At 42.5% G+C, this 18,682-nt stretch overlaps 1 protein-coding gene across 3 annotated transcripts in view; it reads left to right on the top strand.

The window, feature by feature from the left end:
• Nucleotides 1-534: 534 nt before the first annotated feature.
• Nucleotides 535-18,682, top strand: part of NPRL3 (NPR3 like, GATOR1 complex subunit) — a 453,622-nt gene continuing 435,474 nt past the window's right edge. For 2 of the 3 annotated variants that reach the window (XM_063430229.1, XM_063430228.1), the window contains exon 1: nt 535-603. The gene's annotated coding sequence lies outside the window, so the exon portion shown is untranslated. The remainder of the gene's footprint in view (nt 604-18,682) is intronic. The other variant, XM_063430232.1, reaches the window with a different exon arrangement.

The following is an 18,682-nucleotide window of genomic DNA, read 5'->3' as shown; positions in this document are numbered from 1 at the left end:
TCCCCCCCCATACTGTACAGATCCCCCCCCATACTATACAGATCCCCCTGATGGCTGAGAGTGTTGGGAGCGAGGCTTACCTGAGAGATGCCAGGATGCAGACACCGCGCATGCGCACTCGGGGGTAGGAGATTTCTTAGAAGATATGGCCATCAGATTTCTATACCCCTCAGTGCGCATGCGCAGCGCCCGTGCCCGAGGCTGGCCTGGCTGGGTAGGCGCGTGCGCAGTGTGGGGCAGGGAGATCGGATGAATGTTCGGCTGAATAGATCTCCCTGCCCGCTGGTGCGCACGCGCGCTGTCTGTGCCCGACGGGAGTACTTAGGCGCGCGTGCGCACTGGCCCATTAGATCCCCTACCTCCCCCTTGTGGCTCCAGGCGCAGGCGCAGTGTGGTGTTCGCGCCTGCGCATTAGGCGTCCTCCTCTCTACCGTGTTAGAAAATGTATCCTACCTGTTCTTCTGCGCCTGCGCGGCGCTGTGCTCCTCCTTCTCCTGCTCTCAAACGTCATGTCCGGGCGCGTCATTTCCGGTATACAAATCTGACAAGGTATAGAGATCTGATAGAACACCGTTAAAACCTTTTGTCCCTACCAATTATTTTGTAAGTATAAACAGTGTATTTAATAAGATGAGTGTCTTTTTATCTCATTCGTGTGAAATTGTCTCTGTACAAAAACGGAGGATACTTGGCTAAGAGAGCTTTTTAAGTTGACAGCAAACATTTGTTTTATATCACTATATAGAAAGGGTACTGAGCCCGTTTGTGTTGCAATGAGTTATGAATATGTCCTATATCAATTACATGACATTTTTTCACTGCATGTATATTGTAAACAAACCACTGCATGTTGGATTGTGTTTTGAAAGGGGTAGTGCACAATTTTTATGTACGTACCATTTAAGAGGAATACATAAATATATTTGTGAAGTAGCCACCTTTTCTTCTTCGTTGTTCTCTAGAAACATAAAAAAGGCAATACAGACAAGTATAGAGAGAAACAAAAACAAGACCACAGCCACATGTTATCTAAACATATTTAGCAGACCGAACAGCCCATTGCGTAGCATGCAAGATACCCTTAGAGGCAGAAGAAAAGAGAGCGATGAGTGCTAAGCTTTGAAATTCCATCAGTCACAGAGCCTATACAATTACACATACACTGGGTTATATCTGTCAGTGTGTTCCATATTCAAGATTAGGACTTCTATTTACTCTTTTAAGAAAATACTCCCCATATCATACAATATCTGGATGAATTAAAATGGGGCCAGCTTACCTGTTTGTTTATTTTTTATTTTTTTAATATGTTGGTTTTTGATCAAATGCAATTTACTGTGGTGATGGAATTTTCCAGTTCTTAGACACTGTTATTTTTACTGCCACATAACAGTGTGTTATGAAATATGCTTCTTTATTTGGGAATCTGTGGCCATTTCATATGAAGCAGATACACTGCTGGATTCACTGCAAGAACCTCAATCAGGTCAAATATTTTAATCCAGATATCGTGTAGCCCCTCACATACCCATTAACCCCCTAAGGACCAAACTTCTGGAATAAAAGGGAATCGTGACATGTCATGCCATGTGTCCTTAAGGGGTTAAATGTGTAGGATTGTTCCTTCTAATACTTGCACTTTCAGCATGTGAAGGAGCCAGTGAGATGCATCTTGATTATCTCGGCTAAATTTAGACAGTTAACTACCGGTATTTTTGTGGTCTATGAAAAGCTTTATTCAATTTTACTGTATCCAAATTGCAACCCATCTCTTTTTCCTAGGTTCTAATTTGGTGTGATATCACAGATTTGTCAGGCATTCTCACCTAAGGCTTTATATAAGACTTTATCGACCTTGTCATAATTAAAGATACGTTTAAGTTTTCCTGATAAACCAGATTGTGTTGAAACAAGGTGTTTACTTAAATAGTTCTTAATTCTTATGTATAGATTTAAATTTAGACTCACTGGTATTAATCTTATAGTTAGAGATCACATTTATTTCCTAAATTCTACCATCAGATATTTCAGGGAGTTAAGCAGACCCAAAAAAGTGATTAACATCTGAATTAAAGGGACACTATAGTCACCTGAACAACTTCAGCTTAAAAGGGACACTATAGTCACCTGAACAACTACAGCTTAATGTATTTGTTCAGGTGAGATCTATAGCTCCCTGTAGGCAATCTAATGTAAACACTGTATTTTCAAAGAAAATACAGTGTTTACATTGATAGGAATACCTCCAGTGGCCGTCACTCAGACGGCCACTAGAGGCACTTCCTATCATGCAGGGCCCTAAAAAGGCCCTGTACACGTCAGACGTTTGAAAATACGTCTGACGTGTGCAGGAGAGAGAAGGCACTGTGTGCGCGCCTTCTCTCTCCAGCCTGTCAGCAGAGGAGGGGGGCGGGCAAAGACCGCGAGCTGAGCGGTCAGTCAGCTCAGCTCGCAGCCGCTCACATCGCGCGCATGCGCGGTAGTGCGCTGAGGACTTCAGAGGGTGGCATGCCGCCCTCTGAAGTCTGTGCGCATGTGTGGCGAAGCCGCGCATGCGCACAAGGGAGCAATGACGCTTCCAAATGGAAGCGTCTGATTGCTCCCTGCTCGCGCCTGCCTATTTCGTCATTTTGACGAAGTAGGGGGCGCGGCTTCACGAGGCTCCCGGCGCTGGAACGAGGTGAGTAAACAGGGGCTACCTGGAGAGTCCCTTTAATGAGGTTGTTCAGGTGAGTGCTACAGCTCCCTGCAGCCTTTTTCTTGTAAGCACTGTATTTTCTGAGAAAATGCAGTGTTTACATTGGAAGCTTGGAACACCTCTTGTTGCAGTCAATCAGACGGCCACCAGAGAGACTTCCGAGTTCAGAGGCCCTAAAAAGGCCTCATTCACGTCTGACGTATTCACGCATGGGTGAATACTTCAGACGGGCTATCAGTACACAAAGCACTGTGAACGCGCTTTGTGTGCTGAGGCTGTCAGCACTGCTGTGGGAGAGACTTCAGCTGACTGCAGAAGACCGAACCCACAGGGACTCTTTCTGGCCACAATAGTGATTGAAGGGGGGGGGAGACCTACTCTCCTTCCCCCCCCGGCCCCCACCCCTGGGCGTTGGGTGCGGGCCATGAAGATAATGAGGGGGGGACCTACTGTCCTCCCCCTCTCCGGCCCCCACCCCTGTGCGGCGCGTGGGGGCCCTAAAAATAACAAAATTGGGGGGGGGCGGCCCCCACCCCTGAGCGGTGGGTGGGGGCCCTAAAATTAAAAATAAGGGGGACCTACTGTCCCCCCCGGCCCCCACATCTGTGAGGCGGGTGGGGGCCCTAAAATTAAAAATAAGGGGGGGGGCCTACTGTCCCCCCCGGCCCCCACCCCTGAGCGGCGGGTGGGGGCCCTAAAATTAACAATAAGGGGGGGACCTACTGTCCCCCCCCCGGCCCCCACCCCTGAGCGGCGGGTGGGGGCCCTAAATACAAAGGGAGGGGGACCCTAGTTAACCCTCCCCCCCCAGAAAAATTTATCTCCCTACCTACCCCCCTCACCCCAAAAATAATGAGGGGGGGGACCTTTAACTAAAAACCTGTAAACAAAGAGATAAAAACAACTTACCATTCGATGTTTTCTTTCTTCTAAAATCTTCTTTCTTCAGCCCCCAAAAAGGCCAAATAAAAAGCCATAATAACCGACGCAATAAAAAAAAAAAAAAAAAAAGAAAAAAAAAATCCATGTTCACCCATGGAGGGCTCCGCGCAGACTGAGCTTTGCAGGGCGGGGGAAGGCTTATAAAGCCTTGCCACGCCCTGCAATTAGGCTAAGAACACTCTGATTGGCTGGTTTAAGCCAATCAGAGTGCTCTGTGTAATTTTACACAGCGTGGGAAAGTTCAATTTCCCCACGCTGTGTAAAATGACACAGAGCACTCTGATTGGCTTAAACCAGCCAATCAGAGTGTTCTTAGCCTAATTGCAGGGCGTGGCAAGGCTTTATAAGTCGGTTATTATGGCTTTTTATTTGGCCTTTTTTGGGGCTGAAGAAAGAAGATTTTAGAAGAAAGAAAACATCGAATGGGAAGTTGTTTTTATCTCTTTTTTTGTTTACAGGTTTTTAGTTAAAGGTCCCCCCTCATTATTTTTAGGGTGAGGGGGGTAGGTAGGGAGATCATTTTTTTTGGGGGGGGAAGGGTTAACTAGGGTCCCCCCACCTTTGTATGGGTGGGGGCTGGGGGGGACAATAGGTCCCCCCCCCCTTATTGTTAGTTTTAGGGCCCCCACCCACCGCTCAGGGGTGGGGGCGGGGGGGGGACAGTAGGTCCCCCCTTATTGTTAATTTTAGGGCCCCCACGCACCGGCTCAGGGATGGGGGCTGGGGGGGGGACCATACGCATCATGGGGGTAATTCTCATTCCTGGGCTACCATACGCTTGCAAAGGCAACGTAACCAACCTGGCCATTTTCAATGTAAAAATATTTGACCCATATATTTGACCCTGTAACTTTCAAAAACGCTATAAAACCTGTACATGGGGGGTACTGATATACTCAGGAGACTTTGCTGAACACAAATATTAGTGTTTCAAAACTGGAAAATGTATCACAACAATTATATCAGCAGTAAGAGTGCTGTTTGTGTGTGAAAAATGCAAAAAAGTCACTTTCACTGACAATATCATCGCTGTGATATGTTTTACTGTTTTGAATCACTAATATTTGTGTTCAGCAAAGTCTCCCGAGTAAAACAGTACCCCCCATGTACAGGTTTTAGGGTGTCGTAGAACGTTACAGGGTAAAATACAGTGATAGCAAATTAAATTCTCTGGACTTTCGGCCTGGGTTGGCAGGCAGGTCCCTTAAACTGCAATCAATAAAATAACTTAATTATGTAAAAATATTACGTAAATACGCACGTAGAATTTAAATATATATGCATTTTTATATATTTGAAGTCTACGTGTATATTTATATAATTATTTATGTAATTTTGTATATGGACATATGAATAGTTCATATTCTTTTTATTTATTTATTTATATATACATAGATATATATACAATTTCATTCTAAGTGTATTTTGATATAAATATATTAATATCAAAATACAGTTAGAATAAAATTTCGGATAGATATATAATTTTTTTTAATTTTTATTATTATTTTTACATGTTTAATTTAATTTAAATTACTTATTATTTGTATTTTATAATAATATACAATATATATAATTATTATATATTATATATATCCGTGTGTAATTTAATTATAAGTATTTTTATATTAATATATGTACATATTAATATAAAAATACACTTAGTATGACATTATGTGTGTGTGTGTATATATGTATATATATATATATATATATACACATATAATTATTATTTTTTTATTAACTTTAACTTTATTTTTTTTTTTTATGATTTTACACATGCAGGGAGACTGCCTGTCAGCACAGACAGTCCCCCTGCAGGCACACATGGACACCTATTGTGACCATGTGGTCGCCCTTTTGAGCGATCACATGGCCACAGGGGTCCTAATCCGCCATGGGGAGACTGTCTGGGCTGCAGGCAGTCTCCCCACACCGGGACCAACGCCGATCGCCACCGGGGGAACGACGGCGATCGGGTAAGTAAATCTTAAAGTTAGGACGGTTCAGGACCGTCATCGGTCGGCAATGGAAAAATGCCGATGACGGTCCTGAACCGTCCTGCGTCCTTAAGGGGTTAAAGTGTGTGTGTATGTTTAACAATATGTGTTTGTATTCAAACACTATATATAGAGAAATCTCTATATATAGTGTTTGCATGCAAAGTTTGTAGTAGGAGGCGGATATAGAAAGCGTGCTGAGCTGTCAGTCAGACAGTTCAGCTCGCGAACGCGCATTCCGCGCACATGCGCGGTCAAGCGCTGAGTTTCCTCATAGGGCTGCTGTCAATGTCAATTGGTTCAGCGCGAAGCCGCGCATGCGCACCACATCGCGATGACGCTTCTCTCTGGTCCTATTGGGCCCCGCGATTTTGTCATTTTGACGAAAAAGGGGGCGCGGCATGGCTGGGAGCTCGGCGCTGGAACGGAGGTAAGTTTTTAATATAAAAACGCTCCGAAAATTATTTTAAATAAATGAAAGTTCATATAAAAGCAAGAAGGAAGGCTGGGGCACCTGTCTTTCGTGCTTTTATATGTTGACTATAGAGTCCCTTTTAAGAGAAAGTTTAAGGTCCCTCTATTTTGTAGGAAATCCCTTAATCCTTTGTTTCTATTGTTAAAGGATCACTGTAGGGTCAGGAACACAAACATGTATTCCTGACCCTATAGTGTTAACACCACCATCTAGTCCCTCATGCCTCCATAAATATAGTAAAAATCTTACTGTATTAAAACCTGAGGCTGTAAATCTGCATGCTGTTAGACTCAGAAAAACAAGCAGTCTGCTGACATGTGTTAGCCTGATCCAATCACAGTGCTTCCCCATAGGATTGGCTTAGACTGACAAAGGGGCAGAGCCAGCATGATTAAAACACAGCCCTGGCCAATCAGCATCTCATCATAGAGATGAATTGAATCAATTAAAGGGAAACTCCAGTGCCAGAAAAACGATCCGTTTTTCTGGCACTGGAGGGTCCCTCTCCCTCCCACCCACCAATCCCCGGTTACTGAAGGGGTGAAAACCCTTTCAGTCACTTACCTGGGACAGCGGCGATGTCCCTCGCCGCTGTCTCCGCCTCCGCGATGCTCCTCCTTGTGATTGCGTCGGCCGGTGGGCGAGACTGATCTCGCCCACCGGCCGAGGAGACCTAATGCGCATGCGCGGAAATGCCGCGCATGCGCATTACGTCTCCCCATAGGAAAGCATTGAAAAATCATTTCAATGCTTTCCTATGGGGTTTTGAGCGACGCTGGAGGTCCTCACACAGCGTGAGGACGTCCAGCGACGCTCTAGCACAGGTTTCCTGTGCTAGAACCCAGGAAGTGACCTCTAGTGGCTGTCTAGTAGACAGCCACTAGAGGTGGAGTTAACCCTGCAATGTAATTATTGCAGTTTATGAAAAACTGCAATAATTACACTTGCAGGGTTAAGGGTAGTGGGAGTTGGCACCCAGACCACTCCAATGAGCAGAAGTGGTCTGGGTGCCTGGAGTGTCCCTTTAATCTCTGAGGAAAGTTCAGTGTCTGCATGCAGAGGGAGGAGATACTGAATCACAGGATGCTGTGCACAGTTCCGCCCTGTGCTCTGCTGACAGCAGATCTGAGTGGATTGAGGAGTTTTATGCCTCAATCAACTCGGAAGTCCCTCTGGTTCACTCTGAGTGACTGCAACTGGAGGTGTTCCTAGCTTTCAATGTGAACCCTGCATTTTCTCAGAAAATACAGTGTTTACATGAGAGAGGCTGCAGGGAGCTATAGTTCTCACATGAACAACCTCATTAAGCTGAAGTTATTCAGGTGACTATAGTGTCCCTTTAACCCCTTAAGGACCAAACTTCTGGACTAAAAGGGAATCATGACATGTCACAAATGGCATGTGTCCTTAAGGGGTTAAAGAACCACTATAGGCACCCAGACCACTTCAGCTCTATAAAGTGGTCTGGGTGCCAGGTCTCCCTAGTTTTAACCCTGCAGCCGAAAAAAATAGCAGTTTTAGAGAAACTGCTATGTTTACATTGCAGGGTTAATCCAGCCTCTAGTGGCTGTCTCCCTGACAGCCGCTAGAGGCCGCTTTCGCAATTTACACTGAGTAAATCGCATTTATTAAAAAAAAAATGGATCCCCTGCCCATTGAGTAATGCTTTCCTATTGGCAGGTTTGAATGCGCGCTCGCCTCTGGCCACGCATGCGTATTCGGCTCTGTATCCTCGCCCACAAGAGGATAAAAACCGTTTAGGCGATAATCCCCTTCCAGATAGACAAGCAGCTACTGCAAGCACAAATCTCCCGAACTGCAAACTGTACGAATCTTCCAACTACCGAACTGGAAACACACGAACCCTGGAATAGCTGAACAGGAAAAGCATACAATCCGCTTACACTCCTGGCAGTCAGCATACAATCCAATTCCCCCAATAACGAGACAACACTTCGTTTTGAGGGTCAAGCAGAATCTGAGGTGCTGGCACACCCAGCCTGGTTTTTATTACAGTTGTTGCTAATACAGGTCCGCCCACAGGGAGGTATAAAACAACCAATCACATCAGTTACATCCCACATATTCCCTCCCCTTATCCTGAGAGGAAACTCAATTACACATACAGTTAAAACATACTTTCTACCCAACTTTCATAACTCTAAAACCATACATCACATTCACATAAAAATACATATCCAAAATCAATCCATTCAGGGGAACAACATATTAAAAAATAGCATGAATCAGACCAGGGGTTCAAAAGTTAGTAAAGTATCTTTTAAAACCCCTGCCAGCATGGCTTTCTGGCTCAGACCGCTTTTACAGAGCACTCTCTCCTGGAGACAATGGAGAAGTAATCCAATTACCTCCCAGGACACAGACAAGACTCCATTATGCACATGGGGACACAAAGACAGTAAAACACTTTAAAATACATAAAGTCACCTTTTACACATAACACACAGACATTTCACATATCCCCAGATAGCTGGAATCTGAGCGCACAAAACTACCGAATAGCGCTCAGATCCTATTCACACAGTTCAATTGCCATGGAGCTAAAGTCTTTCCCATAGTCTTTCATTATATGAATAGGCTCCATGGCATAGCTATCTGGGGTATCACCGCTCACACAGGGCAAGTACCGAATGACCCCACTGTATTTAAAGGGCCAGAATGAGTGACATGCACTCTGTTAGGGCCGAATACGTTTTTTTTTTTAAAGGGCCCAATCTCCCAGGGCCATAGTCCAAAGGCAGCAGGCAGGCAACCAGGCTTCTCCAGTTCATAGTGGCGAGGTTGGTTTTGCCACAGGCTCCTCTCGGGCATGCAGGCATTAAGGGGTACATTAGTCTAGTACCCTTACATAGCCTTAACCATCAGAGCAGATATTTGAAACGTAGAATGTGATGGCAGATAAGAACCATTCGGCCCATCTAGTCTGCCCAATTTTCTAAATACTTTCATTAGTCCCTGGCCTTATATTATATCTAGGATAGGATCTATCCTAGGATCTAGGATTTGGTCCAATGGTTTCAGCTAATGGCTTATCATGAAGAGTCATAATTGCTCTAAGTATCTATCCAAATATTCCAATAGTAAATAACATCTTCTTTCTATTGGCAGAATCCCTTTCATAATTCAAGAATTATAGATATTAGAGATTCTGATGCTTATTACAAAAATTATTACTTTTTTAATCAAAAAAATATCTAATCAAAAATTCAATCTGGTCCAGGTGTACCACTGTTTCTTTTATATGTTTTGCTCTCTCAGCGATTTATAGATGAGAACAACTTGGTGTCTGCATTACTTAGGGTGATGGATCTATAGGTTACCTCAGAAGAACTTTTTCCCTGTTTTGAAATCTGCAGGATATTTGTTCTAAAAATCTCCTCTGAGAACTTGATGGAATGTACTATTGAAAGTTAACACCAACTAAGCTGCAATTTGGTTTTTAAATGTCTTGTAGATAATATTGCTGAAACCATCCAGTCTGGGTGTTTTCTGTTTAACGGACTTCGATATTGCACATTTACTTATTTCTGGTTATTGGAATATTTAGTTTATCTCTTTGCATTAGGGAAATATTAGAAATTTCCAATGTTTTATAAAATGTATCTAATTTATTAGCAGGGATCTCTGATTGTAAATTATTGTGACAGTTTGGGGTGAATGGGCTCTGAAAAACAAGTTACTATGAGTTGGGAAGTCCAGTGATAAGGCCATGCAGCGCAGGACCAGGAAGCAAAAGCAAAATCTTTTAACAGGATATTCCAGGCAGGACCAGCACACAGTCTTTAACAGGTAAAGCAAGTAGACAAAATCGTTTACCTGCTAATCCAGGACAAAAGCAGGCAGGCAGAGGTTAACCAGTTAATACAGGATCGGGCAGTCAGAGGTTAACCCCTTGGTGACTAGACCACTTTTCAATTTTCTTACGGTTTGGGACCAAGGCTGTTTTTACATCTCTGTGGTGTTTGTGTTTAGCTGTAATTTTCCTCTTACTCATTTACTGTACCCACACATATCACATACAGTTTTTCTCGCCATTAAATGGTCTTTCTAAAGATACCATTATTTTCATCATATCGTAGAATTTACTGAAAAGAAAAAAAAAAAAAAACTCTTTTTCTAACTTTCACCCCCAAAACTTGTTGCGCATCTACAAAAAATGTTTTTTTTTTTTTCAAAATTAGCACAAGTTACATTGTAACACTGATATCTGTAAGGAATCCCTGAATAACTCTTCACATGTATATATTTAAAAGAAGACAATCTGAGTTCTAAGGTATCCTGGAGTATTTTGACTCCAATTACTATTATTATTACCACCAATCTATGCCAAATTTAAAAAAGAAAAAAATAATTGGTGTTTTTTTTTTTTTTTTTTTATACATGTACTGAGAACTTTAAGAGTTACTGCCAAAGAACACCCCAATATGTGTTCAGCAACATCTCCTGAGTGCAGTGATACCACCCATTAATAATTGTGTGTCGGGTTTTCTGGGGGCTGTGCATTTCATTTTTTCCAACTTGGAGTTTTCACAGCTGCTCATCATGCACCCATGTCCTATTTGGGACATTTTTTAAGCTGGACAATGTAATTTACCCCCATCAAACCATATATTTTTGAAAAGTAGACACCCTAGGGAATTTCAAATGGTGGTATTTTTTTATTTTTTTTATTTTTTTGTTGTGCAAGTAAATACAGATCATTTTTAAACGCCACAACAGCGTAAACGGATATATAAGGACTAAACAATGGCACGAGAAACTGCACATTTTTTGTTATATTAACAAGCGTAACTTAACGCACATGTCACATACGTGAGTAAATTGGTAGTCAAGAATGGAGAGGGGCGGAGCCTAACCGCAGAGGGAAGCAGTCGCACCAAACTGGAGCTCCGAGACCCACAAGGGAAAAACGTCGAAAACACCCAAAACGGCATACCCCCCAAAACAAAACTAAGACCCCCTACGTGTCCCCAACGATATGGGACGAAAAACGAAGAAAATTACCGCAGAAAAACCCACCACCGGACTTACAATAGGAGACATGTGGAGGCAAGCGCATGGCGCCAGCGGGTCCAACATGGCGGCTCTCCACGGAGGCTGCTCGGACTTCTCCGATGACATGTCGGGAGAAGATTACTCATCTGCTCCAGCACCGAGAATACCCTCACAGCCCGATAAACCCGCACCGGACTCCACCCCGGTAACTACGCTAATCCTGAAACAACTACTTGCAGGCCTACAGACTAGCCTGCAGAAAGACATCATGGAGCTGAGAGGAGACCTGAGGGGTCTGACAACTCGCATAGACACCCTCGAAAACGCCTCCACAAATAACTCCCGAGATATTGGGGAGCTCCAAAAGACCGTGAGTGACCTGCAGCTACAACAAAGGAACACGGCACACCGCATGGCGGAACAGGAGGACGCCAGGAGGCGCAACAACCTTAAGCTGAGGGGGATATCTGAGGCGATACCTGATGCGGCATTACCACAGCTCATCAAACGCCTACTCACGAGTATATTGCCGCCTACCCAAGCCGACAAGATTAGCCCTGAGCACCTCTTTAGGGTCCGCATCCCGCCCAAAGCGCCAAACACAGCCACCAGGGATGTGATTGTAACCTTCCGTACCAGACAAGACAAGACGGCAACCCTCACTGCCCTGCGGGGGAAAACGCTGCTCCAATTTGAGGACATGTCACTGCACTTTTTTGCGGACCTCTCTAGCGACACCCTGGCGTGGCGGCGATCCCTTAGACCGCTCACCACACTCCTACGACAACACGACCTCCGATATCGCTGGCGGCCCAACCACACACTGGCTGTTCACCAGGGGACGAACTCCCACCAGATCCGAGACATAAGCGAAGCAACACAGTTGCTGCAGGCCTTGGGCTTACCGCGAGAATCTCTTCCACCGTTGAACCAGAAGAACGCATCGCCCCCACACCACTCCTGGGATCCGTCTCGAATAACCCCCTTTGTGCCACAGGTACTAACACCCGACCCCTATGTTACAGTTACCACATGAACGATGACTGGAAGATATTTCCCCAACCGGGACGCAATGACTGCTACCACATGGATAAGCAGACCGCCTACCATAGACCCTACTATTGCCTACTGACTTCTTATCTTGTTTTTACTTTTCGTTCCTTTTTGTAAACAGTTATATTGCTTAGTCAGGTTACTACTGGGAATGTTGTGCGCTATATATATGTCCGAATTATGTCCGGCCTATGTTCCCGAGCAGCTTATTGGTTTTTCTTTTTGTTTGCTTTTATTTTTCTTATAGCAGAGTCTACAATTTATGTTTAACTCACTTTATACTTATGTGTCTCACAAATGCCTAAGCAACCATTTTAAGCGCAGCACACTCCCGCGCCTTCATGTTTTAAAACAAAATGTACGACTACCTCGAAGACCCAGCGTGTTGCCAACCATATATTGGCCTAATATATTAGCCTAATTTTAGCTTATTTTTCTTCTGGCAGAGTCTACAATTTATGTTTAAATCACTTTGCACTAATGAGGCTCACAAATGCCTAAGCAACCATATTACGCGCAGCACACTCCTATGCCCTCATGTTTTAAAATAAAATGTACGACTACCTCGAAGACCCAGCGTGATGCCAACCATATATTAGCTTAATCGCAAGTACTGCCTAGCGGGTCATCCCACATTTAATTGTTATATAAACAATCATATTCATATGCTACCTAGTCTCCATAATATCCACAGGACAGAACCCCGGCCCACAAGCCCAGCATACAGAGCCGGCATTGGCTGATTGAAACAAAAGGCACCGAAGACCAGCCACTCTCCTGAACACCCATGGGCAGACAGGCCATTACTCTAACCTGGCTGAATATAAGTAATTTGCGTGTTTCCTTTCCTTTTATGGTTTCTTTTATTGTTCCTCTTCAAATACTGCTACTTGGAATGTAATGGGTACTTAATACCCCACAAAATACGCAACCTTTAGCAATGTTTTCTACTACCCACCGTAATCTAACCTTTGCACACGCAGTATGACCCGTTTATGCACCACATATTAACTAGTTACTACTGTAAAGCAAAACATGTCACTACATAAGTACACACCAGTCACTCTACTGCTATTACCGACACTTTGCTCCAACATGTGTACCTCTTTTTATAGCTGATTTGACTACTGTTAACCTGTTTTATCTCATAATTATAAAATGTGCAACTGTTTGACTAAGCAGAATATAATTTGTTAACACAGTGCTTAAACCTATCAGCATATTATATCGTCTAACATATATATATATATATATATATATATATATATATATATATATGCCTGCTGTTACTCAACATTTACTTAAAGCAAGTTTATTAACATAATCTACCATTTTGAGAAAAAGCTTTATTCTCCTGACATACACCCACGCGATTATATTGCTTTAATCTCTTATCAAACAGATTTACCCTCAGTACATATGCAACGAATTGCACACCGTCTGATAACCCGAATATAACATTTATGCTTGTGTAGATGCTTACCAATGTTACCTTTTGCATATATATTTAAAATGTGCAGTACTATCTAATGCCACTGTTATACTAAATGTGTTATGCTCTTGCTCCTGCTGTTGTGGCAGTGCAAGACTGATTGTTACTTGAGCACAACAAAAATAAAGAATTTATAAAAAAAAGAATGGAGACATAAATGTTTCACTCTACTCAATATTCATATAATCGTATGCAAAGTCAGGCATAAGCCGGCCCTGATTGCACAGCATATTCAAGGTGTGGTCTTACCAGTGATTTATAAAGAGGCAAAATTATATTTTCATCCCGAGAATCTATGCCCTTACTGGCCTTAGCAACTGCAGATTGACATTGCATAATTTGTTGTCTATAACAGCGGTTCCAAAACTGTGTGCCGGGCGGCCTGGACATGCACACAGGGGAGCCGCGTGTTGTTTTCCCGGTGCTATGATGATCCGGGAACTGGGCTCTCCCTTGCCGGCTCTGCAGGACCGGAGGGGAGATCAGAGATCTCCCTCTCCAGCTCGCTAGCACTTTGCTGACAGCCGGAAGGGGAGGAAGGGAGAGAGGACACGGGGAGCTCTAACCTGCAGCTTCGCCGGGCTCTCCTCTCTTGCTAGAGTTCACTGTCACCACCAGGACCACCAGGGATTGTGGGAAATGTCCCTCCTGCCAGGCAAAGGTAAGCAGGGAGGGGGGACACACACATAATTTATTATATATATATATATATATATATATATATATATATATATATATATATATATATATATATATATATAATCTCTATCTATCTATCTATATATAATGTTCTTCTACCCCCACAGACCCCCCACACCACACAACTCCCCAATACACACACAATTACCCCCCACACACACACCCTGTACCCCTCACACAACCTGCCCCTCCCACACACACTGTACCCCTCATGCACAAAACATCCTTCACAAACACAATGCACCCCTCACACACACACTGCACCCCCTATCTCGGCAGACCTCAGGTAAATTGTCAAACTGTTCTTAAACAGTTTGACTACTTAACCTGGGAAGGCACTACTGGCACCATAACCACTTTAACCTAGTGTGGTTATTGTGCCTGTATTGTTTCTGTAAATAATCTACCACTCCCCCAGTATGTGCCGCAGCGCTGTACATATATACAACCTAGAAAACTGTTTTGACTTCCGGTGCCTTGGAAAAATATTGAAATATTAAGGGCGCCTTGAACCTAAAAAGTTTAGGAACCACTGGTCTATAGCAATTCCCTAATTAACTATTAACCATTTAGGGTGTAAGTTGCTTGTGCATTCTTGACCCCGAAGTGCATAACTTTGCATTTCTCTACATTAACCCCTTCAGGACGGAGTCAATAGTACACGTTCTGATCAAAACAAAATGTAAACAAAAACTGTAATTTGCGCTTTATGTCTGTTCACCCGTAGTTTACCTCTTTCATATTAAGTTCACCCACACTTATTATATATCATTTTGTTCAGGAGAAACAGGACTTTAACTTCTTATAAACTATTCATATATGAAACATAACTTATTATGAATAAAATAAAAACTGAGAAATTAAGATTTAAAAAAAATCCCCCCCCCATTAACAGATTTTAGTGTTTTGGAAAGTTACAGGGTCAAATATAGCACATTCCATTTTTCATGTTTTTCACATTAAAATTGGCCAGATTAGTAATGTTACCTTTGAGACCGTGTGGTAGCCCAGGAAAGAGAATTACCCCCATGATGGCATACCATTTGCAAAATTACACATTTCAAGGTATTGCAAGTGGGGTATGTCCAGTCTTTAAGTAGCCACTTAGTCTCAAACAATTCTCATTCCTGGGCTACCATACGGTCTCAAAGGCAACTGGCCAATTTCAATGTGAAAAAAATGAAAGCACCGCCAGCATTCAAAAGTGACCAAAACATCAGCCAGGTAGCATAGGAACTGAGAAGTGGTCTGTGGTCACCACCTGCAGAACCACTTCTTTATTGGGGGTGTCTTGCTAATTGCCTATAATTTCCACCTGTTGTCTATCCCATTTGCACAACAGCATGTGAAATTGATTGTCACTCTGTGTTGCTTCCTAAGTGGACGGTTTGATTTCACATAAGTGTGATTGACTTGGCCTTACATTGTATATATATATAACAAAAAACATTATTCAATTAGTTTACCAATAGTTGGAGTGCCATCCCTCTCCCCGATACAACCCGGAAGTGTGTGGAAGCCGCCGATGACGTCATGATGTTCGGAGGAAAAACGTGGTTACCATGGATACCAAAGACGCCACAGTGTCGGACAAAGGTCCTGTGTTAATATAATTAGTGAACAGACAACCATGCAGAGTAAGGATCAAGAATAACAGAACAGCAGGAGGATACTTCAATTCTAGCATGTAGTTTAGCCAACTTATTCCGGAAAAAAGATCTCTCATGCACTAACACTGAAAAAGATTTATACAATGATTTAATCAAACTAAAACGATGTGAAATAGATTTGGATCTCCACGGAGTATTCATTTCGGATTACTATCGTGCTAAAAGAATCCCTAGAGGGTTTAGGGTTCGTAATGCCCCCACCATAGGCAGACAGAACCTGGACTTTTGCAGACGGATGCAAATCGTCAATAAATGCTCTTTGGATTGGATGGTCATAGTGGTGGAGGAGGTGGGAAAGGAACTCCTACAAGTCAAACACACCATCCAAGAATTCGAAGTAAGTAATGTGACCATATTACAAGCACCATCCACCCATGAAATGATGATTAAATTACAAGATGATTTACAAAAATATCAGAATGATTTAATTTGCTTCAAAAAGCAAAAACTAAGTAAAGTAAACCATTATTACACACATTATCAGGTGTACAGATGGTTAAGTGGCACTGACATCACTAATATAAATCCAATGCCCAGATTTACACAACGGATCATCCGACCCCAATTCCAGACCATTGATGCAAGCTCTGGTGAATCAGCCTCTGATGCGGAAACTAAAGACACAAGACCTAATGCAACATCTTTGCCCTTTTTAGAGAAGGGCTTACAGTTCAAAGAACCACCAGATACTTCCAAAGAAAGGAGGTATACAAGAAAAAAAGACCTCCCCGGCGAGGACAGAAGAGCAACAAGAGACACCAGCACACAGGGAAGACCCCCATCACAGAGAACACGTCCGTAATATTTAAATTATTAAACAAAGAGTTAACTGCTGATCATCTTACAGTCCTAAACAAAGGCCTCACATTTATACCCAGTAAAAAAACTGATGCTTTCGCAATGGAGATTGAAAAATATAAATTACATCGCACCTTGAACTGCAATGAATTTCGCAAGGAGAATGCAGATTATCAACCAAGCCCATTCCCTATCAGGGAAAAAAAAGGACATTAAGTCGAATAACATGACCATTAAAATGTTTATACAAACAATACATAAGGATGTACAAAGAATGATCCAGGTCCCTCCCGGTGCAAGACACAATTTGACAATTGGGGAGAAAAATGCTTTGAAAGATTTGCAACAGGACCTTAACATAATAATCCGCCCCGCAGATAAAGGAGGGGCAATTGTAATCCAATCTTATGAACCGTATAGGATAGGAATAAAGTCTTTAGACAACTACAGGATGGGAAAACTTATAAAAAAAACTTACGTTTGATCCTACACAGAATTTCCAACAGAAAATTATTGCATTGATTGAACTGGGTCTTCAGGCCAATTATAGCGACAACCGAACAGCAAAATTTCTGAATGTCAGCCATCCAATCCTCCCTGTGCTATACACTTTACCCAAAATACACAAATCTATACACAGGCACCTATGGGAAACCGATTGTTTCGGCAAGAGGGGGACTTCTGGAACCTGCAGCGAAATTTGTTGATCATTATATTCAAGGCTGTGTCAAAGAGATCTTGACATGTCTGAGGGGCAGCTGAATGAATTAACTCTGGAGAACAACATGGACTTTGTTTTTGCAACTTTAGACGTACAAAATATATATACCCTAATTCCAATTTATGAAGGAATATAGACGGTCAGGGAAACTCTGCATTAATCACGGACATATGATGGTCCCCCTATTGAATACCTTCTAGTATGGCTAACTATCGCACTTACGTGCAATTACTTCAAATTTGAGGAGAATTTCTATCTACAAACCTTCGGAACGGAAATTTTTAAATATTTTAGATTTGTGGATGACATCCTATTAATATGGATGGGAACAACAACTGAATTACTAGAAATGGTTCATGAAGTTAATACCTTACCATCATCAATTAAGTTAAGACTGACGTATGATTTGAACCAAATACAATTCTTGGATGTCTCGCTATTCAAAACAGAAACGGGTATAGGTTATACAAAAAGAAACAGATATGAACACTCTCCTTTTGGCTACCAGTTTTCCTCCTCAACATCTTATAGAATCTCTCCCTATCTCACAATTCACTCGTGTTCTCATATACAATAGTGATCCAGAACTAAGGAAGGTACAACTACTACACATGCAACAAAAGTTCCTGGAAAGAGGATATACATTGCGAACACTTATTGAGGCGGAAACATAAAGCTAAAGATCGAGTGTTGGATTAAGTCAAGAAAACCAATAATATACATGAACGGCTATTTCTTCCATTAACATACCATACTGGCACCTTACAAATTAAGGATACCATATACAAACATTGGGATATACTTAAAGCAGATACCCACCTGTCACCAGTTTTTCAAAATTTTCCCATTATCTGCTATAAACGTAACAGAAATTTACGTGATATGTTGGTCCGGAATGACCCTACACACTGTTATCATAAAACTAAATCAATAAAGTAAAAAGGCTGCTATAAATGTACAGGCTGCATAACATGCAGCCATATGCTACAAGGTACTTCATTTGTACATCCTCATAGAGGCATCCTGATTGATCATTACATCACCTGCACTACAGATCATGTAGTGTACATGACCACCTGTCCATGCGGTCTATCATATATCGGCAAGACCGATTTTAA

This window comes from Pelobates fuscus, chromosome 8 (genome assembly GCF_036172605.1).
Source record: "Pelobates fuscus isolate aPelFus1 chromosome 8, aPelFus1.pri, whole genome shotgun sequence".
Taxonomy (NCBI): domain Eukaryota; kingdom Metazoa; phylum Chordata; class Amphibia; order Anura; family Pelobatidae; genus Pelobates; species Pelobates fuscus.
Note: the sequence above shows the minus strand (reverse complement) of the source record. Positions and strands in the feature narration are given on the sequence as shown.